The 24,644-nt window shown below is 40.6% G+C and overlaps 19 non-coding genes across 19 annotated transcripts; all 19 read right to left on the bottom strand.

Annotated features, from left to right (window-relative positions):
• Window positions 1-585: 585 nt before the first annotated feature.
• LOC129957774 (U2 spliceosomal RNA) lies at window positions 586-779 on the bottom strand. The gene has a single exon (XR_008782880.1). It is a non-coding gene; the product is annotated as a U2 spliceosomal RNA (small nuclear RNA).
• Window positions 780-1,881: 1,102 nt separating this feature from the next.
• On the bottom strand, window positions 1,882-2,075 carry LOC129957775 (U2 spliceosomal RNA). The gene has a single exon (XR_008782881.1). It is a non-coding gene; the product is annotated as a U2 spliceosomal RNA (small nuclear RNA).
• A 1,102-nt stretch (window positions 2,076-3,177) lies between these two features.
• On the bottom strand, window positions 3,178-3,371 carry LOC129957776 (U2 spliceosomal RNA). The gene has a single exon (XR_008782882.1). It is a non-coding gene; the product is annotated as a U2 spliceosomal RNA (small nuclear RNA).
• A 1,102-nt stretch (window positions 3,372-4,473) lies between these two features.
• On the bottom strand, window positions 4,474-4,667 carry LOC129957777 (U2 spliceosomal RNA). Its single transcript, XR_008782883.1, has one exon. It is a non-coding gene; the product is annotated as a U2 spliceosomal RNA (small nuclear RNA).
• Window positions 4,668-5,769: 1,102 nt separating this feature from the next.
• LOC129957778 (U2 spliceosomal RNA) lies at window positions 5,770-5,963 on the bottom strand. Its single transcript, XR_008782884.1, has one exon. It is a non-coding gene; the product is annotated as a U2 spliceosomal RNA (small nuclear RNA).
• Window positions 5,964-7,065: 1,102 nt separating this feature from the next.
• Window positions 7,066-7,259, bottom strand: LOC129957779 (U2 spliceosomal RNA). The gene has a single exon (XR_008782885.1). It is a non-coding gene; the product is annotated as a U2 spliceosomal RNA (small nuclear RNA).
• A 1,102-nt stretch (window positions 7,260-8,361) lies between these two features.
• Window positions 8,362-8,555, bottom strand: LOC129957780 (U2 spliceosomal RNA). Its single transcript, XR_008782886.1, has one exon. It is a non-coding gene; the product is annotated as a U2 spliceosomal RNA (small nuclear RNA).
• Window positions 8,556-9,657: 1,102 nt separating this feature from the next.
• LOC129957781 (U2 spliceosomal RNA) lies at window positions 9,658-9,851 on the bottom strand. Its single transcript, XR_008782887.1, has one exon. It is a non-coding gene; the product is annotated as a U2 spliceosomal RNA (small nuclear RNA).
• Window positions 9,852-10,953: 1,102 nt separating this feature from the next.
• On the bottom strand, window positions 10,954-11,147 carry LOC129957783 (U2 spliceosomal RNA). Its single transcript, XR_008782889.1, has one exon. It is a non-coding gene; the product is annotated as a U2 spliceosomal RNA (small nuclear RNA).
• Window positions 11,148-12,249: 1,102 nt separating this feature from the next.
• On the bottom strand, window positions 12,250-12,443 carry LOC129957785 (U2 spliceosomal RNA). Its single transcript, XR_008782890.1, has one exon. It is a non-coding gene; the product is annotated as a U2 spliceosomal RNA (small nuclear RNA).
• A 1,102-nt stretch (window positions 12,444-13,545) lies between these two features.
• Window positions 13,546-13,739, bottom strand: LOC129957786 (U2 spliceosomal RNA). The gene has a single exon (XR_008782891.1). It is a non-coding gene; the product is annotated as a U2 spliceosomal RNA (small nuclear RNA).
• Window positions 13,740-14,841: 1,102 nt separating this feature from the next.
• On the bottom strand, window positions 14,842-15,035 carry LOC129957787 (U2 spliceosomal RNA). The gene has a single exon (XR_008782892.1). It is a non-coding gene; the product is annotated as a U2 spliceosomal RNA (small nuclear RNA).
• A 1,102-nt stretch (window positions 15,036-16,137) lies between these two features.
• LOC129957793 (U2 spliceosomal RNA) lies at window positions 16,138-16,331 on the bottom strand. The gene has a single exon (XR_008782898.1). It is a non-coding gene; the product is annotated as a U2 spliceosomal RNA (small nuclear RNA).
• Window positions 16,332-17,433: 1,102 nt separating this feature from the next.
• On the bottom strand, window positions 17,434-17,627 carry LOC129957788 (U2 spliceosomal RNA). The gene has a single exon (XR_008782893.1). It is a non-coding gene; the product is annotated as a U2 spliceosomal RNA (small nuclear RNA).
• A 1,102-nt stretch (window positions 17,628-18,729) lies between these two features.
• On the bottom strand, window positions 18,730-18,923 carry LOC129957798 (U2 spliceosomal RNA). Its single transcript, XR_008782903.1, has one exon. It is a non-coding gene; the product is annotated as a U2 spliceosomal RNA (small nuclear RNA).
• A 1,102-nt stretch (window positions 18,924-20,025) lies between these two features.
• Window positions 20,026-20,219, bottom strand: LOC129957789 (U2 spliceosomal RNA). Its single transcript, XR_008782894.1, has one exon. It is a non-coding gene; the product is annotated as a U2 spliceosomal RNA (small nuclear RNA).
• A 1,102-nt stretch (window positions 20,220-21,321) lies between these two features.
• Window positions 21,322-21,515, bottom strand: LOC129957799 (U2 spliceosomal RNA). Its single transcript, XR_008782904.1, has one exon. It is a non-coding gene; the product is annotated as a U2 spliceosomal RNA (small nuclear RNA).
• A 1,102-nt stretch (window positions 21,516-22,617) lies between these two features.
• LOC129957792 (U2 spliceosomal RNA) lies at window positions 22,618-22,812 on the bottom strand. The gene has a single exon (XR_008782897.1). It is a non-coding gene; the product is annotated as a U2 spliceosomal RNA (small nuclear RNA).
• Window positions 22,813-23,914: 1,102 nt separating this feature from the next.
• On the bottom strand, window positions 23,915-24,108 carry LOC129957790 (U2 spliceosomal RNA). The gene has a single exon (XR_008782895.1). It is a non-coding gene; the product is annotated as a U2 spliceosomal RNA (small nuclear RNA).
• Between the last annotated feature and the right edge of the window lie 536 nt (window positions 24,109-24,644).

The raw sequence follows: 24,644 nt of genomic DNA on the forward strand, positions 1-24,644 counted from the left end.
AAACTAATAGATCAGAAATTAAATTTCAGCGATGCATATGAAAGTTGTTGATTTCATATGAAGCGTTCGTATTTTATTTGTGATGAATTTCGCAGTATTCTAGAGAGACGCGTTGTTCCCAGGCAATAGCTTTTCAAAAATAAAATTAAGCATTAATCTCTGATAGAGGAGTCTAAACTATTTCTGATCTTCAATACATAGAAGAAAGAATAAAGGAAATATGATTTAAATCCGATTGCTTCGCATGTTCTTTTAAATAATTACCGAAACCAATCGCATGAAAGGAAGGGCCTTTGAAATGTTACAATAGAAATGGGCACCATTGACTTCACAGCCCTTTTGAAACGAAGAAACACCTATACGGGAAAGAATCCACGTGAATCAGATGAAATTAGTTTTTACAACTTGTTTGAAATGTTTTCACGTAAAGGACTGGAAAATTTCGACGATCAAGAGTTTTACAGACGGGATTAACTTCGCTCCGGCTTGGAACAGCAAAAGAACCGTTGAAAAGATTCGTTAAGTCATCTTTTCCGCCAAACCTGAGAGCGGATTGTAAACGTGCACTTGTGTCTTCTTTTATTCATCGTATGGGCCAATTCTGCCAGCAGTGCAGTAGCAGAGCGACCCGCGGGTCGAGTGGAATGAATTCCGACCTCGACCCAGGTTGCAAAAATTCTAATTAATCTCGGAGCGTTCAGTGAACACCCTATCAGAGATTAAGCTGATAAGAACAGATACTACACTTTCGATCAGAGCCCAAGAGGCCGAGAAGCGATAAACGGCAGTGGCCTTCGTACTTTTACGTGAAGATCCCGCTGCTAATTCATGGATAAGAAACACACCGCGGTTGAGCGCTCTCAGCGCAGGCAGGCGAATCTATTCCATCAAAGGAACATGAAGCGTTGCAAGACTCTTCGAAAAGGTTCCCAGAAACGTCGCCGGTCAAAGTTATAGTGACAATAGTCACGCCGATGACCGCGAAACTCACGCTTCAAACTTATTATATTAACACGAGGAAATATACTAGTTTCATTTTTGTTTTCAAATGCGCGGTAGTGTTTCGGAGATTAAACGGTCCGCTGTAAGAATCTTCCTCGTCGCCCAAACTGCCTATAATCTTTTTTTAGAAGCGAACAATTTTACTGGCCCTTGTTCTCTCTGCAATTGCGGAAATACGGAGCTCCAAGGCACATCCCTAGAAAAGTGCTTCAATTTTAGATTGGAGTTTCTTCTAAATGCGCTTTCGATTTTCGGCAGAATTCTCTTTTGGAAAAGCAAGTCTTTTGTTACAAAAAACTAATAGATCAGAAATTAAATTTCAGCGATGCATATGAAAGTTGTTGATTTCATATGAAGCGTTCGTATTTTATTTGTGATGAATTTCGCAGTATTCTAGAGAGACGCGTTGTTCCCAGGCAATAGCTTTTCAAAAATAAAATTAAGCATTAATCTCTGATAGAGGAGTCTAAACTATTTCTGATCTTCAATACATAGAAGAAAGAATAAAGGAAATATGATTTAAATCCGATTGCTTCGCATGTTCTTTTAAATAATTACCGAAACCAATCGCATGAAAGGAAGGGCCTTTGAAATGTTACAATAGAAATGGGCACCATTGACTTCACAGCCCTTTTGAAACGAAGAAACACCTATACGGGAAAGAATCCACGTGAATCAGATGAAATTAGTTTTTACAACTTTTTTGAAATGTTTTCACGTAAAGGACTGGAAAATTTCGACGATCAAGAGTTTTACAGACGGGATTAACTTCGCTCCGGCTTGGAACAGCAAAAGAACCGTTGAAAAGATTCGTTAAGTCATCTTTTCCGCCAAACCTAAGAGCGGATTGTAAACGTGCACTTGTGTCTTCTTTTATTCATCGTATGGGCCAATTCTGCCAGCAGTGCAGTAGCAGAGCGACCCGCGGGTCGAGTGGAATGAATTCCGACCTCGACCCAGGTTGCAAAAATTCTAATTAATCTCGGAGCGTTCAGTGAACACCCTATCAGAGATTAAGCTGATAAGAACAGATACTACACTTTCGATCAGAGCCCAAGAGGCCGAGAAGCGATAAACGGCAGTGGCCTTCGTACTTTTACGTGAAGATCCCGCTGCTAATTCATGGATAAGAAACACACCGCGGTTGAGCGCTCTCAGCGCAGGCAGGCGAATCTATTCCATCAAAGGAACATGAAGCGTTGCAAGACTCTTCGAAAAGGTTCCCAGAAACGTCGCCGGTCAAAGTTATAGTGACAATAGTCACGCCGATGACCGCGAAACTCACGCTTCAAACTTATTATATTAACACGAGGAAATATACTAGTTTCATTTTTGTTTTCAAATGCGCGGTAGTGTTTCGGAGATTAAACGGTCCGCTGTAAGAATCTTCCTCGTCGCCCAAACTGCCTATAATCTTTTTTTAGAAGCGAACAATTTTACTGGCCCTTGTTCTCTCTGCAATTGCGGAAATACGGAGCTCCAAGGCACATCCCTAGAAAAGTGCTTCAATTTTAGATTGGAGTTTCTTCTAAATGCGCTTTCGATTTTCGGCAGAATTCTCTTTTGGAAAAGCAAGTCTTTTGTTACAAAAAACTAATAGATCAGAAATTAAATTTCAGCGATGCATATGAAAGTTGTTGATTTCATATGAAGCGTTCGTATTTTATTTGTGATGAATTTCGCAGTATTCTAGAGAGACGCGTTGTTCCCAGGCAATAGCTTTTCAAAAATAAAATTAAGCATTAATCTCTGATAGAGGAGTCTAAACTATTTCTGATCTTCAATACATAGAAGAAAGAATAAAGGAAATATGATTTAAATCCGATTGCTTCGCATGTTCTTTTAAATAATTACCGAAACCAATCGCATGAAAGGAAGGGCCTTTGAAATGTTACAATAGAAATGGGCACCATTGACTTCACAGCCCTTTTGAAACGAAGAAACACCTATACGGGAAAGAATCCACGTGAATCAGATGAAATTAGTTTTTACAACTTGTTTGAAATGTTTTCACGTAAAGGACTGGAAAATTTCGACGATCAAGAGTTTTACAGACGGGATTAACTTCGCTCCGGCTTGGAACAGCAAAAGAACCGTTGAAAAGATTCGTTAAGTCATCTTTTCCGCCAAACCTGAGAGCGGATTGTAAACGTGCACTTGTGTCTTCTTTTATTCATCGTATGGGCCAATTCTGCCAGCAGTGCAGTAGCAGAGCGACCCGCGGGTCGAGTGGAATGAATTCCGACCTCGACCCAGGTTGCAAAAATTCTAATTAATCTCGGAGCGTTCAGTGAACACCCTATCAGAGATTAAGCTGATAAGAACAGATACTACACTTTCGATCAGAGCCCAAGAGGCCGAGAAGCGATAAACGGCAGTGGCCTTCGTACTTTTACGTGAAGATCCCGCTGCTAATTCATGGATAAGAAACACACCGCGGTTGAGCGCTCTCAGCGCAGGCAGGCGAATCTATTCCATCAAAGGAACATGAAGCGTTGCAAGACTCTTCGAAAAGGTTCCCAGAAACGTCGCCGGTCAAAGTTATAGTGACAATAGTCACGCCGATGACCGCGAAACTCACGCTTCAAACTTATTATATTAACACGAGGAAATATACTAGTTTCATTTTTGTTTTCAAATGCGCGGTAGTGTTTCGGAGATTAAACGGTCCGCTGTAAGAATCTTCCTCGTCGCCCAAACTGCCTATAATCTTTTTTTAGAAGCGAACAATTTTACTGGCCCTTGTTCTCTCTGCAATTGCGGAAATACGGAGCTCCAAGGCACATCCCTAGAAAAGTGCTTCAATTTTAGATTGGAGTTTCTTCTAAATGCGCTTTCGATTTTCGGCAGAATTCTCTTTTGGAAAAGCAAGTCTTTTGTTACAAAAAACTAATAGATCAGAAATTAAATTTCAGCGATGCATATGAAAGTTGTTGATTTCATATGAAGCGTTCGTATTTTATTTGTGATGAATTTCGCAGTATTCTAGAGAGACGCGTTGTTCCCAGGCAATAGCTTTTCAAAAATAAAATTAAGCATTAATCTCTGATAGAGGAGTCTAAACTATTTCTGATCTTCAATACATAGAAGAAAGAATAAAGGAAATATGATTTAAATCCGATTGCTTCGCATGTTCTTTTAAATAATTACCGAAACCAATCGCATGAAAGGAAGGGCCTTTGAAATGTTACAATAGAAATGGGCACCATTGACTTCACAGCCCTTTTGAAACGAAGAAACACCTATACGGGAAAGAATCCACGTGAATCAGATGAAATTAGTTTTTACAACTTGTTTGAAATGTTTTCACGTAAAGGACTGGAAAATTTCGACGATCAAGAGTTTTACAGACGGGATTAACTTCGCTCCGGCTTGGAACAGCAAAAGAACCGTTGAAAAGATTCGTTAAGTCATCTTTTCCGCCAAACCTGAGAGCGGATTGTAAACGTGCACTTGTGTCTTCTTTTATTCATCGTATGGGCCAATTCTGCCAGCAGTGCAGTAGCAGAGCGACCCGCGGGTCGAGTGGAATGAATTCCGACCTCGACCCAGGTTGCAAAAATTCTAATTAATCTCGGAGCGTTCAGTGAACACCCTATCAGAGATTAAGCTGATAAGAACAGATACTACACTTTCGATCAGAGCCCAAGAGGCCGAGAAGCGATAAACGGCAGTGGCCTTCGTACTTTTACGTGAAGATCCCGCTGCTAATTCATGGATAAGAAACACACCGCGGTTGAGCGCTCTCAGCGCAGGCAGGCGAATCTATTCCATCAAAGGAACATGAAGCGTTGCAAGACTCTTCGAAAAGGTTCCCAGAAACGTCGCCGGTCAAAGTTATAGTGACAATAGTCACGCCGATGACCGCGAAACTCACGCTTCAAACTTATTATATTAACACGAGGAAATATACTAGTTTCATTTTTGTTTTCAAATGCGCGGTAGTGTTTCGGAGATTAAACGGTCCGCTGTAAGAATCTTCCTCGTCGCCCAAACTGCCTATAATCTTTTTTTAGAAGCGAACAATTTTACTGGCCCTTGTTCTCTCTGCAATTGCGGAAATACGGAGCTCCAAGGCACATCCCTAGAAAAGTGCTTCAATTTTAGATTGGAGTTTCTTCTAAATGCGCTTTCGATTTTCGGCAGAATTCTCTTTTGGAAAAGCAAGTCTTTTGTTACAAAAAACTAATAGATCAGAAATTAAATTTCAGCGATGCATATGAAAGTTGTTGATTTCATATGAAGCGTTCGTATTTTATTTGTGATGAATTTCGCAGTATTCTAGAGAGACGCGTTGTTCCCAGGCAATAGCTTTTCAAAAATAAAATTAAGCATTAATCTCTGATAGAGGAGTCTAAACTATTTCTGATCTTCAATACATAGAAGAAAGAATAAAGGAAATATGATTTAAATCCGATTGCTTCGCATGTTCTTTTAAATAATTACCGAAACCAATCGCATGAAAGGAAGGGCCTTTGAAATGTTACAATAGAAATGGGCACCATTGACTTCACAGCCCTTTTGAAACGAAGAAACACCTATACGGGAAAGAATCCACGTGAATCAGATGAAATTAGTTTTTACAACTTTTTTGAAATGTTTTCACGTAAAGGACTGGAAAATTTCGACGATCAAGAGTTTTACAGACGGGATTAACTTCGCTCCGGCTTGGAACAGCAAAAGAACCGTTGAAAAGATTCGTTAAGTCATCTTTTCCGCCAAACCTAAGAGCGGATTGTAAACGTGCACTTGTGTCTTCTTTTATTCATCGTATGGGCCAATTCTGCCAGCAGTGCAGTAGCAGAGCGACCCGCGGGTCGAGTGGAATGAATTCCGACCTCGACCCAGGTTGCAAAAATTCTAATTAATCTCGGAGCGTTCAGTGAACACCCTATCAGAGATTAAGCTGATAAGAACAGATACTACACTTTCGATCAGAGCCCAAGAGGCCGAGAAGCGATAAACGGCAGTGGCCTTCGTACTTTTACGTGAAGATCCCGCTGCTAATTCATGGATAAGAAACACACCGCGGTTGAGCGCTCTCAGCGCAGGCAGGCGAATCTATTCCATCAAAGGAACATGAAGCGTTGCAAGACTCTTCGAAAAGGTTCCCAGAAACGTCGCCGGTCAAAGTTATAGTGACAATAGTCACGCCGATGACCGCGAAACTCACGCTTCAAACTTATTATATTAACACGAGGAAATATACTAGTTTCATTTTTGTTTTCAAATGCGCGGTAGTGTTTCGGAGATTAAACGGTCCGCTGTAAGAATCTTCCTCGTCGCCCAAACTGCCTATAATCTTTTTTTAGAAGCGAACAATTTTACTGGCCCTTGTTCTCTCTGCAATTGCGGAAATACGGAGCTCCAAGGCACATCCCTAGAAAAGTGCTTCAATTTTAGATTGGAGTTTCTTCTAAATGCGCTTTCGATTTTCGGCAGAATTCTCTTTTGGAAAAGCAAGTCTTTTGTTACAAAAAACTAATAGATCAGAAATTAAATTTCAGCGATGCATATGAAAGTTGTTGATTTCATATGAAGCGTTCGTATTTTATTTGTGATGAATTTCGCAGTATTCTAGAGAGACGCGTTGTTCCCAGGCAATAGCTTTTCAAAAATAAAATTAAGCATTAATCTCTGATAGAGGAGTCTAAACTATTTCTGATCTTCAATACATAGAAGAAAGAATAAAGGAAATATGATTTAAATCCGATTGCTTCGCATGTTCTTTTAAATAATTACCGAAACCAATCGCATGAAAGGAAGGGCCTTTGAAATGTTACAATAGAAATGGGCACCATTGACTTCACAGCCCTTTTGAAACGAAGAAACACCTATACGGGAAAGAATCCACGTGAATCAGATGAAATTAGTTTTTACAACTTGTTTGAAATGTTTTCACGTAAAGGACTGGAAAATTTCGACGATCAAGAGTTTTACAGACGGGATTAACTTCGCTCCGGCTTGGAACAGCAAAAGAACCGTTGAAAAGATTCGTTAAGTCATCTTTTCCGCCAAACCTGAGAGCGGATTGTAAACGTGCACTTGTGTCTTCTTTTATTCATCGTATGGGCCAATTCTGCCAGCAGTGCAGTAGCAGAGCGACCCGCGGGTCGAGTGGAATGAATTCCGACCTCGACCCAGGTTGCAAAAATTCTAATTAATCTCGGAGCGTTCAGTGAACACCCTATCAGAGATTAAGCTGATAAGAACAGATACTACACTTTCGATCAGAGCCCAAGAGGCCGAGAAGCGATAAACGGCAGTGGCCTTCGTACTTTTACGTGAAGATCCCGCTGCTAATTCATGGATAAGAAACACACCGCGGTTGAGCGCTCTCAGCGCAGGCAGGCGAATCTATTCCATCAAAGGAACATGAAGCGTTGCAAGACTCTTCGAAAAGGTTCCCAGAAACGTCGCCGGTCAAAGTTATAGTGACAATAGTCACGCCGATGACCGCGAAACTCACGCTTCAAACTTATTATATTAACACGAGGAAATATACTAGTTTCATTTTTGTTTTCAAATGCGCGGTAGTGTTTCGGAGATTAAACGGTCCGCTGTAAGAATCTTCCTCGTCGCCCAAACTGCCTATAATCTTTTTTTAGAAGCGAACAATTTTACTGGCCCTTGTTCTCTCTGCAATTGCGGAAATACGGAGCTCCAAGGCACATCCCTAGAAAAGTGCTTCAATTTTAGATTGGAGTTTCTTCTAAATGCGCTTTCGATTTTCGGCAGAATTCTCTTTTGGAAAAGCAAGTCTTTTGTTACAAAAAACTAATAGATCAGAAATTAAATTTCAGCGATGCATATGAAAGTTGTTGATTTCATATGAAGCGTTCGTATTTTATTTGTGATGAATTTCGCAGTATTCTAGAGAGACGCGTTGTTCCCAGGCAATAGCTTTTCAAAAATAAAATTAAGCATTAATCTCTGATAGAGGAGTCTAAACTATTTCTGATCTTCAATACATAGAAGAAAGAATAAAGGAAATATGATTTAAATCCGATTGCTTCGCATGTTCTTTTAAATAATTACCGAAACCAATCGCATGAAAGGAAGGGCCTTTGAAATGTTACAATAGAAATGGGCACCATTGACTTCACAGCCCTTTTGAAACGAAGAAACACCTATACGGGAAAGAATCCACGTGAATCAGATGAAATTAGTTTTTACAACTTGTTTGAAATGTTTTCACGTAAAGGACTGGAAAATTTCGACGATCAAGAGTTTTACAGACGGGATTAACTTCGCTCCGGCTTGGAACAGCAAAAGAACCGTTGAAAAGATTCGTTAAGTCATCTTTTCCGCCAAACCTGAGAGCGGATTGTAAACGTGCACTTGTGTCTTCTTTTATTCATCGTATGGGCCAATTCTGCCAGCAGTGCAGTAGCAGAGCGACCCGCGGGTCGAGTGGAATGAATTCCGACCTCGACCCAGGTTGCAAAAATTCTAATTAATCTCGGAGCGTTCAGTGAACACCCTATCAGAGATTAAGCTGATAAGAACAGATACTACACTTTCGATCAGAGCCCAAGAGGCCGAGAAGCGATAAACGGCAGTGGCCTTCGTACTTTTACGTGAAGATCCCGCTGCTAATTCATGGATAAGAAACACACCGCGGTTGAGCGCTCTCAGCGCAGGCAGGCGAATCTATTCCATCAAAGGAACATGAAGCGTTGCAAGACTCTTCGAAAAGGTTCCCAGAAACGTCGCCGGTCAAAGTTATAGTGACAATAGTCACGCCGATGACCGCGAAACTCACGCTTCAAACTTATTATATTAACACGAGGAAATATACTAGTTTCATTTTTGTTTTCAAATGCGCGGTAGTGTTTCGGAGATTAAACGGTCCGCTGTAAGAATCTTCCTCGTCGCCCAAACTGCCTATAATCTTTTTTTAGAAGCGAACAATTTTACTGGCCCTTGTTCTCTCTGCAATTGCGGAAATACGGAGCTCCAAGGCACATCCCTAGAAAAGTGCTTCAATTTTAGATTGGAGTTTCTTCTAAATGCGCTTTCGATTTTCGGCAGAATTCTCTTTTGGAAAAGCAAGTCTTTTGTTACAAAAAACTAATAGATCAGAAATTAAATTTCAGCGATGCATATGAAAGTTGTTGATTTCATATGAAGCGTTCGTATTTTATTTGTGATGAATTTCGCAGTATTCTAGAGAGACGCGTTGTTCCCAGGCAATAGCTTTTCAAAAATAAAATTAAGCATTAATCTCTGATAGAGGAGTCTAAACTATTTCTGATCTTCAATACATAGAAGAAAGAATAAAGGAAATATGATTTAAATCCGATTGCTTCGCATGTTCTTTTAAATAATTACCGAAACCAATCGCATGAAAGGAAGGGCCTTTGAAATGTTACAATAGAAATGGGCACCATTGACTTCACAGCCCTTTTGAAACGAAGAAACACCTATACGGGAAAGAATCCACGTGAATCAGATGAAATTAGTTTTTACAACTTTTTTGAAATGTTTTCACGTAAAGGACTGGAAAATTTCGACGATCAAGAGTTTTACAGACGGGATTAACTTCGCTCCGGCTTGGAACAGCAAAAGAACCGTTGAAAAGATTCGTTAAGTCATCTTTTCCGCCAAACCTGAGAGCGGATTGTAAACGTGCACTTGTGTCTTCTTTTATTCATCGTATGGGCCAATTCTGCCAGCAGTGCAGTAGCAGAGCGACCCGCGGGTCGAGTGGAATGAATTCCGACCTCGACCCAGGTTGCAAAAATTCTAATTAATCTCGGAGCGTTCAGTGAACACCCTATCAGAGATTAAGCTGATAAGAACAGATACTACACTTTCGATCAGAGCCCAAGAGGCCGAGAAGCGATAAACGGCAGTGGCCTTCGTACTTTTACGTGAAGATCCCGCTGCTAATTCATGGATAAGAAACACACCGCGGTTGAGCGCTCTCAGCGCAGGCAGGCGAATCTATTCCATCAAAGGAACATGAAGCGTTGCAAGACTCTTCGAAAAGGTTCCCAGAAACGTCGCCGGTCAAAGTTATAGTGACAATAGTCACGCCGATGACCGCGAAACTCACGCTTCAAACTTATTATATTAACACGAGGAAATATACTAGTTTCATTTTTGTTTTCAAATGCGCGGTAGTGTTTCGGAGATTAAACGGTCCGCTGTAAGAATCTTCCTCGTCGCCCAAACTGCCTATAATCTTTTTTTAGAAGCGAACAATTTTACTGGCCCTTGTTCTCTCTGCAATTGCGGAAATACGGAGCTCCAAGGCACATCCCTAGAAAAGTGCTTCAATTTTAGATTGGAGTTTCTTCTAAATGCGCTTTCGATTTTCGGCAGAATTCTCTTTTGGAAAAGCAAGTCTTTTGTTACAAAAAACTAATAGATCAGAAATTAAATTTCAGCGATGCATATGAAAGTTGTTGATTTCATATGAAGCGTTCGTATTTTATTTGTGATGAATTTCGCAGTATTCTAGAGAGACGCGTTGTTCCCAGGCAATAGCTTTTCAAAAATAAAATTAAGCATTAATCTCTGATAGAGGAGTCTAAACTATTTCTGATCTTCAATACATAGAAGAAAGAATAAAGGAAATATGATTTAAATCCGATTGCTTCGCATGTTCTTTTAAATAATTACCGAAACCAATCGCATGAAAGGAAGGGCCTTTGAAATGTTACAATAGAAATGGGCACCATTGACTTCACAGCCCTTTTGAAACGAAGAAACACCTATACGGGAAAGAATCCACGTGAATCAGATGAAATTAGTTTTTACAACTTTTTTGAAATGTTTTCACGTAAAGGACTGGAAAATTTCGACGATCAAGAGTTTTACAGACGGGATTAACTTCGCTCCGGCTTGGAACAGCAAAAGAACCGTTGAAAAGATTCGTTAAGTCATCTTTTCCGCCAAACCTAAGAGCGGATTGTAAACGTGCACTTGTGTCTTCTTTTATTCATCGTATGGGCCAATTCTGCCAGCAGTGCAGTAGCAGAGCGACCCGCGGGTCGAGTGGAATGAATTCCGACCTCGACCCAGGTTGCAAAAATTCTAATTAATCTCGGAGCGTTCAGTGAACACCCTATCAGAGATTAAGCTGATAAGAACAGATACTACACTTTCGATCAGAGCCCAAGAGGCCGAGAAGCGATAAACGGCAGTGGCCTTCGTACTTTTACGTGAAGATCCCGCTGCTAATTCATGGATAAGAAACACACCGCGGTTGAGCGCTCTCAGCGCAGGCAGGCGAATCTATTCCATCAAAGGAACATGAAGCGTTGCAAGACTCTTCGAAAAGGTTCCCAGAAACGTCGCCGGTCAAAGTTATAGTGACAATAGTCACGCCGATGACCGCGAAACTCACGCTTCAAACTTATTATATTAACACGAGGAAATATACTAGTTTCATTTTTGTTTTCAAATGCGCGGTAGTGTTTCGGAGATTAAACGGTCCGCTGTAAGAATCTTCCTCGTCGCCCAAACTGCCTATAATCTTTTTTTAGAAGCGAACAATTTTACTGGCCCTTGTTCTCTCTGCAATTGCGGAAATACGGAGCTCCAAGGCACATCCCTAGAAAAGTGCTTCAATTTTAGATTGGAGTTTCTTCTAAATGCGCTTTCGATTTTCGGCAGAATTCTCTTTTGGAAAAGCAAGTCTTTTGTTACAAAAAACTAATAGATCAGAAATTAAATTTCAGCGATGCATATGAAAGTTGTTGATTTCATATGAAGCGTTCGTATTTTATTTGTGATGAATTTCGCAGTATTCTAGAGAGACGCGTTGTTCCCAGGCAATAGCTTTTCAAAAATAAAATTAAGCATTAATCTCTGATAGAGGAGTCTAAACTATTTCTGATCTTCAATACATAGAAGAAAGAATAAAGGAAATATGATTTAAATCCGATTGCTTCGCATGTTCTTTTAAATAATTACCGAAACCAATCGCATGAAAGGAAGGGCCTTTGAAATGTTACAATAGAAATGGGCACCATTGACTTCACAGCCCTTTTGAAACGAAGAAACACCTATACGGGAAAGAATCCACGTGAATCAGATGAAATTAGTTTTTACAACTTTTTTGAAATGTTTTCACGTAAAGGACTGGAAAATTTCGACGATCAAGAGTTTTACAGACGGGATTAACTTCGCTCCGGCTTGGAACAGCAAAAGAACCGTTGAAAAGATTCGTTAAGTCATCTTTTCCGCCAAACCTAAGAGCGGATTGTAAACGTGCACTTGTGTCTTCTTTTATTCATCGTATGGGCCAATTCTGCCAGCAGTGCAGTAGCAGAGCGACCCGCGGGTCGAGTGGAATGAATTCCGACCTCGACCCAGGTTGCAAAAATTCTAATTAATCTCGGAGCGTTCAGTGAACACCCTATCAGAGATTAAGCTGATAAGAACAGATACTACACTTTCGATCAGAGCCCAAGAGGCCGAGAAGCGATAAACGGCAGTGGCCTTCGTACTTTTACGTGAAGATCCCGCTGCTAATTCATGGATAAGAAACACACCGCGGTTGAGCGCTCTCAGCGCAGGCAGGCGAATCTATTCCATCAAAGGAACATGAAGCGTTGCAAGACTCTTCGAAAAGGTTCCCAGAAACGTCGCCGGTCAAAGTTATAGTGACAATAGTCACGCCGATGACCGCGAAACTCACGCTTCAAACTTATTATATTAACACGAGGAAATATACTAGTTTCATTTTTGTTTTCAAATGCGCGGTAGTGTTTCGGAGATTAAACGGTCCGCTGTAAGAATCTTCCTCGTCGCCCAAACTGCCTATAATCTTTTTTTAGAAGCGAACAATTTTACTGGCCCTTGTTCTCTCTGCAATTGCGGAAATACGGAGCTCCAAGGCACATCCCTAGAAAAGTGCTTCAATTTTAGATTGGAGTTTCTTCTAAATGCGCTTTCGATTTTCGGCAGAATTCTCTTTTGGAAAAGCAAGTCTTTTGTTACAAAAAACTAATAGATCAGAAATTAAATTTCAGCGATGCATATGAAAGTTGTTGATTTCATATGAAGCGTTCGTATTTTATTTGTGATGAATTTCGCAGTATTCTAGAGAGACGCGTTGTTCCCAGGCAATAGCTTTTCAAAAATAAAATTAAGCATTAATCTCTGATAGAGGAGTCTAAACTATTTCTGATCTTCAATACATAGAAGAAAGAATAAAGGAAATATGATTTAAATCCGATTGCTTCGCATGTTCTTTTAAATAATTACCGAAACCAATCGCATGAAAGGAAGGGCCTTTGAAATGTTACAATAGAAATGGGCACCATTGACTTCACAGCCCTTTTGAAACGAAGAAACACCTATACGGGAAAGAATCCACGTGAATCAGATGAAATTAGTTTTTACAACTTGTTTGAAATGTTTTCACGTAAAGGACTGGAAAATTTCGACGATCAAGAGTTTTACAGACGGGATTAACTTCGCTCCGGCTTGGAACAGCAAAAGAACCGTTGAAAAGATTCGTTAAGTCATCTTTTCCGCCAAACCTGAGAGCGGATTGTAAACGTGCACTTGTGTCTTCTTTTATTCATCGTATGGGCCAATTCTGCCAGCAGTGCAGTAGCAGAGCGACCCGCGGGTCGAGTGGAATGAATTCCGACCTCGACCCAGGTTGCAAAAATTCTAATTAATCTCGGAGCGTTCAGTGAACACCCTATCAGAGATTAAGCTGATAAGAACAGATACTACACTTTCGATCAGAGCCCAAGAGGCCGAGAAGCGATAAACGACAGTGGCCTTCGTACTTTTACGTGAAGATCCCGCTGCTAATTCATGGATAAGAAACACACCGCGGTTGAGCGCTCTCAGCGCAGGCAGGCGAATCTATTCCATCAAAGGAACATGAAGCGTTGCAAGACTCTTCGAAAAGGTTCCCAGAAACGTCGCCGGTCAAAGTTATAGTGACAATAGTCACGCCGATGACCGCGAAACTCACGCTTCAAACTTATTATATTAACACGAGGAAATATACTAGTTTCATTTTTGTTTTCAAATGCGCGGTAGTGTTTCGGAGATTAAACGGTCCGCTGTAAGAATCTTCCTCGTCGCCCAAACTGCCTATAATCTTTTTTTAGAAGCGAACAATTTTACTGGCCCTTGTTCTCTCTGCAATTGCGGAAATACGGAGCTCCAAGGCACATCCCTAGAAAAGTGCTTCAATTTTAGATTGGAGTTTCTTCTAAATGCGCTTTCGATTTTCGGCAGAATTCTCTTTTGGAAAAGCAAGTCTTTTGTTACAAAAAACTAATAGATCAGAAATTAAATTTCAGCGATGCATATGAAAGTTGTTGATTTCATATGAAGCGTTCGTATTTTATTTGTGATGAATTTCGCAGTATTCTAGAGAGACGCGTTGTTCCCAGGCAATAGCTTTTCAAAAATAAAATTAAGCATTAATCTCTGATAGAGGAGTCTAAACTATTTCTGATCTTCAATACATAGAAGAAAGAATAAAGGAAATATGATTTAAATCCGATTGCTTCGCATGTTCTTTTAAATAATTACCGAAACCAATCGCATGAAAGGAAGGGCCTTTGAAATGTTACAATAGAAATGGGCACCATTGACTTCACAGCCCTTTTGAAACGAAGAAACACCTATACGGGAAAGAATCCACGTGAATCAGATGAAATTAGTTTTTACAACTTGTTTGAAATGTTTTCACGTAAAGGACTGGAAAATTTCGACGATCAAGAGTTTTACAGACGGGATTAACTTCGCTCCGGCTTGGAACAGCAAAAGAACCGTTGAAAAGATTCGTTAAGTCATCTTTTCCGCCAAACCTGAGAGCGGATTGTAAACGTGCACTTGTGTCTTCTTTTATTCATCGTATGGGCCAATTCTGCCAGCAGTGCAGTAGCAGAGCGACCCGCGGGTCGAGTGGAATGAATTCCGACCTCGACCCAGGTTGCAAAAATTCTAATTAATCTCGGAGCGTTCAGTGAACACCCTATCAGAGATTAAGCTGATAAGAACAGATACTACACTTTCGATCAGAGCCCAAGAGGCCGAGAAGCGATAAACGGCAGTGGCCTTCGTACTTTTACGTGAAGATCCCGCTGCTAATTCATGGATAAGAAACACACCGCGGTTGAGCGCTCTCAGCGCAGGCAGGCGAATCTATTCCATCAAAGGAACATGAAGCGTTGCAAGACTCTTCGAAAAGGTTCCCAGAAACGTCGCCGGTCAAAGTTATAGTGACAATAGTCACGCCGATGACCGCGAAACTCACGCTTCAAACTTATTATATTAACACGAGGAAATATACTAGTTTCATTTTTGTTTTCAAATGCGCGGTAGTGTTTCGGAGATTAAACGGTCCGCTGTAAGAATCTTCCTCGTCGCCCAAACTGCCTATAATCTTTTTTTAGAAGCGAACAATTTTACTGGCCCTTGTTCTCTCTGCAATTGCGGAAATACGGAGCTCCAAGGCACATCCCTAGAAAAGTGCTTCAATTTTAGATTGGAGTTTCTTCTAAATGCGCTTTCGATTTTCGGCAGAATTCTCTTTTGGAAAAGCAAGTCTTTTGTTACAAAAAACTAATAGATCAGAAATTAAATTTCAGCGATGCATATGAAAGTTGTTGATTTCATATGAAGCGTTCGTATTTTATTTGTGATGAATTTCGCAGTATTCTAGAGAGACGCGTTGTTCCCAGGCAATAGCTTTTCAAAAATAAAATTAAGCATTAATCTCTGATAGAGGAGTCTAAACTATTTCTGATCTTCAATACATAGAAGAAAGAATAAAGGAAATATGATTTAAATCCGATTGCTTCGCATGTTCTTTTAAATAATTACCGAAACCAATCGCATGAAAGGAAGGGCCTTTGAAATGTTACAATAGAAATGGGCACCATTGACTTCACAGCCCTTTTGAAACGAAGAAACACCTATACGGGAAAGAATCCACGTGAATCAGATGAAATTAGTTTTTACAACTTGTTTGAAATGTTTTCACGTAAAGGACTGGAAAATTTCGACGATCAAGAGTTTTACAGACGGGATTAACTTCGCTCCGGCTTGGAACAGCAAAAGAACCGTTGAAAAGATTCGTTAAGTCATCTTTTCCGCCAAACCTGAGAGCGGATTGTAAACGTGCACTTGTGTCTTCTTTTATTCATCGTATGGGCCAATTCTGTAAGCAGTGCAGTAGCAGAGCGACCCGCGGGTCGAGTGGAATGAATTCCGACCTCGACCCAGGTTGCAAAAATTCTAATTAATCTCGGAGCGTTCAGTGAACACCCTATCAGAGATTAAGCTGATAAGAACAGATACTACACTTTCGATCAGAGCCCAAGAGGCCGAGAAGCGATAAACGACAGTGGCCTTCGTACTTTTACGTGAAGATCCCGCTGCTAATTCATGGATAAGAAACACACCGCGGTTGAGCGCTCTCAGCGCAGGCAGGCGAATCTATTCCATCAAAGGAACATGAAGCGTTGCAAGACTCTTCGAAAAGGTTCCCAGAAACGTCGCCGGTCAAAGTTATAGTGACAATAGTCACGCCGATGACCGCGAAACTCACGCTTCAAACTTATTATATTAACACGAGGAAATATACTAGTTTCATTTTTGTTTTCAAATGCGCGGTAGTGTTTCGGAGATTAAACGGTCCGCTGTAAGAATCTTCCTCGTCGCCCAAACTGCCTATAATCTTTTTTTAGAAGCGAACAATTTTACTGGCCCTTGTTCTCTCTGCAATTGCGGAAATACGGAGCTCCAAGGCACATCCCTAGAAAAGTGCTTCAATTTTAGATTGGAGTTTCTTCTAAATGCGCTTTCGATTTTCGGCAGAATTCTCTTTTGGAAAAGCAAGTCTTTTGTTACAAAAAACTAATAGATCAGAAATTAAATTTCAGCGATGCATATGAAAGTTGTTGATTTCATATGAAGCGTTCGTATTTTATTTGTGATGAATTTCGCAGTATTCTAGAGAGACGCGTTGTTCCCAGGCAATAGCTTTTCAAAAATAAAATTAAGCATTAATCTCTGATAGAGGAGTCTAAACTATTTCTGATCTTCAATACATAGAAGAAAGAATAAAGGAAATATGATTTAAATCCGATTGCTTCGCATGTTCTTTTAAATAATTACCGAAACCAATCGCATGAAAGGAAGGGCCTTTGAAATGTTACAATAGAAATGGGCACCATTGACTTCACAGCCCTTTTGAAACGAAGAAACACCTATACGGGAAAGAATCCACGTGAATCAGATGAAATTAGTTTTTACAACTTGTTTGAAATGTTTTCACGTAAAGGACTGGAAAATTTCGACGATCAAGAGTTTTACAGACGGGATTAACTTCGCTCCGGCTTGGAACAGCAAAAGAACCGTTGAAAAGATTCGTTAAGTCATCTTTTCCGCCAAACCTGAGAGCGGATTGTAAACGTGCACTTGTGTCTTCTTTTATTCATCGTATGGGCCAATTCTGCCAGCAGTGCAGTAGCAGAGCGACCCGCGGGTCGAGTGGAATGAATTCCGACCTCGACCCAGGTTGCAAAAATTCTAATTAATCTCGGAGCGTTCAGTGAACACCCTATCAGAGATTAAGCTGATAAGAACAGATACTACACTTTCGATCAGAGCCCAAGAGGCCGAGAAGCGATAAACGGCAGTGGCCTTCGTACTTTTACGTGAAGATCCCGCTGCTAATTCATGGATAAGAAACACACCGCGGTTGAGCGCTCTCAGCGCAGGCAGGCGAATCTATTCCATCAAAGGAACATGAAGCGTTGCAAGACTCTTCGAAAAGGTTCCCAGAAACGTCGCCGGTCAAAGTTATAGTGACAATAGTCACGCCGATGACCGCGAAACTCACGCTTCAAACTTATTATATTAACACGAGGAAATATACTAGTTTCATTTTTGTTTTCAAATGCGCGGTAGTGTTTCGGAGATTAAACGGTCCGCTGTAAGAATCTTCCTCGTCGCCCAAACTGCCTATAATCTTTTTTTAGAAGCGAACAATTTTACTGGCCCTTGTTCTCTCTGCAATTGCGGAAATACGGAGCTCCAAGGCACATCCCTAGAAAAGTGCTTCAATTTTAGATTGGAGTTTCTTCTAAATGCGCTTTCGATTTTCGGCAGAATTCTCTTTTGGAAAAGCAAGTCTTTTGTTACAAAAAACTAATAGATCAGAAATTAAATTTCAGCGATGCATATGAAAGTTGTTGATTTCATATGAAGCGTTCGTATTTTATTTGTGATGAATTTCGCAGTATTCTAGAGAGACGCGTTGTTCCCAGGCAATAGCTTTTCAAAAATAAAATTAAGCATTAATCTCTGATAGAGGAGTCTAAACTATTTCTGATCTTCAATACATAGAAGAAAGAATAAAGGAAATATGATTTAAATCCGATTGCTTCGCATGTTCTTTTAAATAATTACCGAAACCAATCGCATGAAAGGAAGGGCCTTTGAAATGTTACAATAGAAATGGGCACCATTGACTTCACAGCCCTTTTGAAACGAAGAAACACCTATACGGGAAAGAATCCACGTGAATCAGATGAAATTAGTTTTTACAACTTGTTTGAAATGTTTTCACGTAAAGGACTGGAAAATTTCGACGATCAAGAGTTTTACAGACGGGATTAACTTCGCTCCGGCTTGGAACAGCAAAAGAACCGTTGAAAAGATTCGTTAAGTCATCTTTTCCGCCAAACCTGAGAGCGGATTGTAAACGTGCACTTGTGTCTTCTTTTATTCATCGTATGGGCCAATTCTGCCAGCAGTGCAGTAGCAGAGCGACCCGCGGGTCGAGTGGAATGAATTCCGACCTCGACCCAGGTTGCAAAAATTTTAATTAATCTCGGAGCGTTCAGTGAACACCCTATCAGAGATTAAGCTGATAAGAACAGATACTACACTTTCGATCAGAGCCCAAGAGGCCAAAAAGCGATAAACGGCAGTGGCCTTCGTACTTTTACGTGAAGATCCCGCTGCTAATTCATGGATAAGAAACACACCGCGGTTGAGCGCTCTCAGCGCAGGCAGGCGAATCTATTCCATCAAAGGAACATGAAGCGTTGCAAGACTCTTCGAAAAGGTTCCCAGAAACGTCGCCGGTCAAAGTTATAGTGACAATAGTCACGCCGATGACCGCGAAACTCACGCTTCAAACTTATTATATTAACACGAGGAAATATACTAGTTTCATTTTTGTTTTCAAATGCGCGGTAGTGTTTCGGAGATTAAACGGTCCGCTGTAAGAATCTTCCTCGTCGCCCAAACTGCCTATAATCTTTTTTTAGAAGCGAACAATTTTACTGGCCCTTGTTCTCTCTGCAATTGCGGAAATACGGAGCTCCAAGGCACATCCCTAGAAAAGTGCTTCAATTTTAGATTGGAGTTTCTTCTAAATGCGCTTTCGATTTTCGGCAGAATTCTCTTTTGGAAAAGCAAGTCTTTTGTTACAAAAAACTAATAGATCAGAAATTAAATTTCAGCGATGCATATGAAAGTTGTTGATTTCATATGAAGCGTTCGTATTTTATTTGTGATGAATTTCGCAGTATTCTAGAGAGACGCGTTGTTCCCAGGCAATAGCTTTTCAAAAATAAAATTAAGCATTAATCTCTGATAGAGGAGTCTAAACTATTTCTGATCTTCAATACATAGAAGAAAGAATAAAGGAAATATGATTTAAATCCGATTGCTTCGCATGTTCTTTTAAATAATTACCGAAACCAATCGCATGAAAGGAAGGGCCTTTGAAATGTTACAATAGAAATGGGCACCATTGACTTCACAGCCCTTTTGAAACGAAGAAACACCTATACGGGAAAGAATCCACGTGAATCAGATGAAATTAGTTTTTACAACTTGTTTGAAATGTTTTCACGTAAAGGACTGGAAAATTTCGACGATCAAGAGTTTTACAGACGGGATTAACTTCGCTCCGGCTTGGAACAGCAAAAGAACCGTTGAAAAGATTCGTTAAGTCATCTTTTCCGCCAAACCTGAGAGCGGATTGTAAACGTGCACTTGTGTCTTCTTTTATTCATCGTATGGGCCAATTCTGCCAGCAGTGCAGTAGCAGAGCGACCCGCGGGTCGAGTGGAATGAATTCCGACCTCGACCCAGGTTGCAAAAATTCTAATTAATCTCGGAGCGTTCAGTGAACACCCTATCAGAGATTAAGCTGATAAGAACAGATACTACACTTTCGATCAGAGCCCAAGAGGCCGAGAAGCGATAAACGGCAGTGGCCTTCGTACTTTTACGTGAAGATCCCGCTGCTAATTCATGGATAAGAAACACACCGCGGTTGAGCGCTCTCAGCGCAGGCAGGCGAATCTATTCCATCAAAGGAACATGAAGCGTTGCAAGACTCTTCGAAAAGGTTCCCAGAAACGTCGCCGGTCAAAGTTATAGTGACAATAGTCACGCCGATGACCGCGAAACTCACGCTTCAAACTTATTATATTAACACGAGGAAATATACTAGTTTCATTTTTGTTTTCAAATGCGCGGTAGTGTTTCGGAGATTAAACGGTCCGCTGTAAGAATCTTCCTCGTCGCCCAAACTGCCTATAATCTTTTTTTAGAAGCGAACAATTTTACTGGCCCTTGTTCTCTCTGCAATTGCGGAAATACGGAGCTCCAAGGCACATCCCTAGAAAAGTGCTTCAATTTTAGATTGGAGTTTCTTCTAAATGCGCTTTCGATTTTCGGCAGAATTCTCTTTTGGAAAAGCAAGTCTTTTGTTACAAAAAACTAATAGATCAGAAATTAAATTTCAGCGATGCATATGAAAGTTGTTGATTTCATATGAAGCGTTCGTATTTTATTTGTGATGAATTTCGCAGTATTCTAGAGAGACGCGTTGTTCCCAGGCAATAGCTTTTCAAAAATAAAATTAAGCATTAATCTCTGATAGAGGAGTCTAAACTATTTCTGATCTTCAATACATAGAAGAAAGAATAAAGGAAATATGATTTAAATCCGATTGCTTCGCATGTTCTTTTAAATAATTACCGAAACCAATCGCATGAAAGGAAGGGCCTTTGAAATGTTACAATAGAAATGGGCACCATTGACTTCACAGCCCTTTTGAAACGAAGAAACACCTATACGGGAAAGAATCCACGTGAATCAGATGAAATTAGTTTTTACAACTTGTTTGAAATGTTTTCACGTAAAGGACTGGAAAATTTCGACGATCAAGAGTTTTACAGACGGGATTAACTTCGCTCCGGCTTGGAACAGCAAAAGAACCGTTGAAAAGATTCGTTAAGTCATCTTTTCCGCCAAACCTGAGAGCGGATTGTAAACGTGCACTTGTGTCTTCTTTTATTCATCGTATGGGCCAATTCTGCCAGCAGTGCAGTAGCAGAGCGACCCGCGGGTCGAGTGGAATGAATTCCGACCTCGACCCAGGTTGCAAAAATTTTAATTAATCTCGGAGCGTTCAGTGAACACCCTATCAGAGATTAAGCTGATAAGAACAGATACTACACTTTCGATCAGAGCCCAAGAGGCCAAAAAGCGATAAACGGCAGTGGCCTTCGTACTTTTACGTGAAGATCCCGCTGCTAATTCATGGATAAGAAACACACCGCGGTTGAGCGCTCTCAGCGCAGGCAGGCGAATCTATTCCATCAAAGGAACATGAAGCGTTGCAAGACTCTTCGAAAAGGTTCCCAGAAACGTCGCCGGTCAAAGTTATAGTGACAATAGTCACGCCGATGACCGCGAAACTCACGCTTCAAACTTATTATATTAACACGAGGAAATATACTAGTTTCATTTTTGTTTTCAAATGCGCGGTAGTGTTTCGGAGATTAAACGGTCCGCTGTAAGAATCTTCCTCGTCGCCCAAACTGCCTATAATCTTTTTTTAGAAGCGAACAATTTTACTGGCCCTTGTTCTCTCTGCAATTGCGGAAATACGGAGCTCCAAGGCACATCCCTAGAAAAGTGCTTCAATTTTAGATTGGAGTTTCTTCTAAATGCGCTTTCGATTTTCGGCAGAATTCTCTTTTGGAAAAGCAAGTCTTTTGTTACAAAAAACTAATAGATCAGAAATTAAATTTCAGCGATGCATATGAAAGTTGTTGATTTCATATGAAGCGTTCGTATTTTATTTGTGATGAATTTCGCAGTATTCTAGAGAGACGCGTTGTTCCCAGGCAATAGCTTTTCAAAAATAAAATTAAGCATTAATCTCTGATAGAGGAGTCTAAACTATTTCTGATCTTCAATACATAGAAGAAAGAATAAAGGAAATATGATTTAAATCCGATTGCTTCGCATGTTCTTTTAAATAATTACCGAAACCAATCGCATGAAAGGAAGGGCCTTTGAAATGTTACAATAGAAATGGGCACCATTGACTTCACAGCCCTTTTGAAACGAAGAAACACCTATACGGGAAAGAATCCACGTGAATCAGATGAAATTAGTTTTTACAACTTGTTTGAAATGTTTTCACGTAAAGGACTGGAAAATTTCGACGATCAAGAGTTTTACAGACGGGATTAACTTCGCTCCGGCTTGGAACAGCAAAAGAACCGTTGAAAAGATTCGTTAAGTCATCTTTTCCGCCAAACCTGAGAGCGGATTGTAAACGTGCACTTGTGTCTTCTTTTATTCATCGTATGGGCCAATTCTGCCAGCAGTGCAGTAGCAGAGCGACCCGCGGGTCGAGTGGAATGAATTCCGACCTCGACCCAGGTTGCCAAAAATTCTAATTAATCTCGGAGCGTTCAGTGAACACCCTATCAGAGATTAAGCTGATAAGAACAGATACTACACTTTCGATCAGAGCCCAAGAGGCCGAGAAGCGATAAACGGCAGTGGCCTTCGTACTTTTACGTGAAGATCCCGCTGCTAATTCATGGATAAGAAACACACCGCGGTTGAGCGCTCTCAGCGCAGGCAGGCGAATCTATTCCATCAAAGGAACATGAAGCGTTGCAAGACTCTTCGAAAAGGTTCCCAGAAACGTCGCCGGTCAAAGTTATAGTGACAATAGTCACGCCGATGACCGCGAAACTCACGCTTCAAACTTATTATATTAACACGAGGAAATATACTAGTTTCATTTTTGTTTTCAAATGCGCGGTAGTGTTTCGGAGATTAAACGGTCCGCTGTAAGAATCTTCCTCGTCGCCCAAACTGCCTATAATCTTTTTTTAGAAGCGAACAATTTTACTGGCCCTTGTTCTCTCTGCAATTGCGGAAATACGGAGCTCCAAGGCACATCCCTAGAAAAGTGCTTCAATTTTAGATTGGAGTTTCTTCTAAATGCGCTTTCGATTTTCGGCAGAATTCTCTTTTGGAAAAGCAAGTCTTTTGTTACAAAAAACTAATAGATCAGAAATTAAATTTCAGCGATGCATATGAAAGTTGTTGATTTGATATGAAGCGTTCGTATTTTATTTGTGATGAATTTCGCAGTATTCTAGAGAGACGCGTTGTTCCCAGGCAATAGCTTTTCAAAAATAAAATTAAGCATTAATCTCTGATAGAGGAGTCTAAACTATTTCTGATCTTCAATACATAGAAGAAAGAATAAAGGAAATATGATTTAAATCCGATTGCTTCGCATGTTCTTTTAAATAATTACCGAAACCAATCGCATGAAAGGAAGGGCCTTTGAAATGTTACAATAGAAATGGGCACCATTGACTTCACAGCCCTTTTGAAACGAAGAAACACCTATACGGGAAAGAATCCACGTGAATCAGATGAAATTAGTTTTTACAACTTGTTTGAAATGTTTTCACGTAAAGGACTGGAAAATTTCGACGATCAAGAGTTTTACAGACGGGATTAACTTCGCTCCGGCTTGGAACAGCAAAAGAACCGTTGAAAAGATTCGTTAAGTCATCTTTTCCGCCAAACCTGAGAGCGGATTGTAAACGTGCACTTGTGTCTTCTTTTATTCATCGTATGGGCCAATTCTGCCAGCAGTGCAGTAGCAGAGCGACCCGCGGGTCGAGTGGAATGAATTCCGACCTCGACCCAGGTTGCAAAAATTCTAATTAATCTCGGAGCGTTCAGTGAACACCCTATCAGAGATTAAGCTGATAAGAACAGATACTACACTTTCGATCAGAGCCCAAGAGGCCGAGAAGCGATAAACGGCAGTGGCCTTCGTACTTTTACGTGAAGATCCCGCTGCTAATTCATGGATAAGAAACACACCGCGGTTGAGCGCTCTCAGCGCAGGCAGGCGAATCTATTCCATCAAAGGAACATGAAGCGTTGCAAGACTCTTCGAAAAGGTTCCCAGAAACGTCGCCGGTCAAAGTTATAGTGACAATAGTCACGCCGATGACCGCGAAACTCACGCTTCAAACTTATTATATTAACACGAGGAAATATACTAGTTTCATTTTTGTTTTCAAATGCGCGGTAGTGTTTCGGAGATTAAACGGTCCGCTGTAAGAATCTTCCTCGTCGCCCAAACTGCCTATAATCTTTTTTTAGAAGCGAACAATTTTACTGGCCCTTGTTCTCTCTGCAATTGCGGAAATACGGAGCTCCAAGGCACATCCCTAGAAAAGTGCTTCAATTTTAGATTGGAGTTTCTTCTAAATGCGCTTTCGATTTTCGGCAGAATTCTCTTTTGGAAAAGCAAGTCTTTTGTTACAAAAAACTAATAGATCAGAAAT

This window comes from Argiope bruennichi, chromosome 11, assembly GCF_947563725.1.
Source record: "Argiope bruennichi chromosome 11, qqArgBrue1.1, whole genome shotgun sequence".
In the NCBI taxonomy this organism is placed as follows: domain Eukaryota; kingdom Metazoa; phylum Arthropoda; class Arachnida; order Araneae; family Araneidae; genus Argiope; species Argiope bruennichi.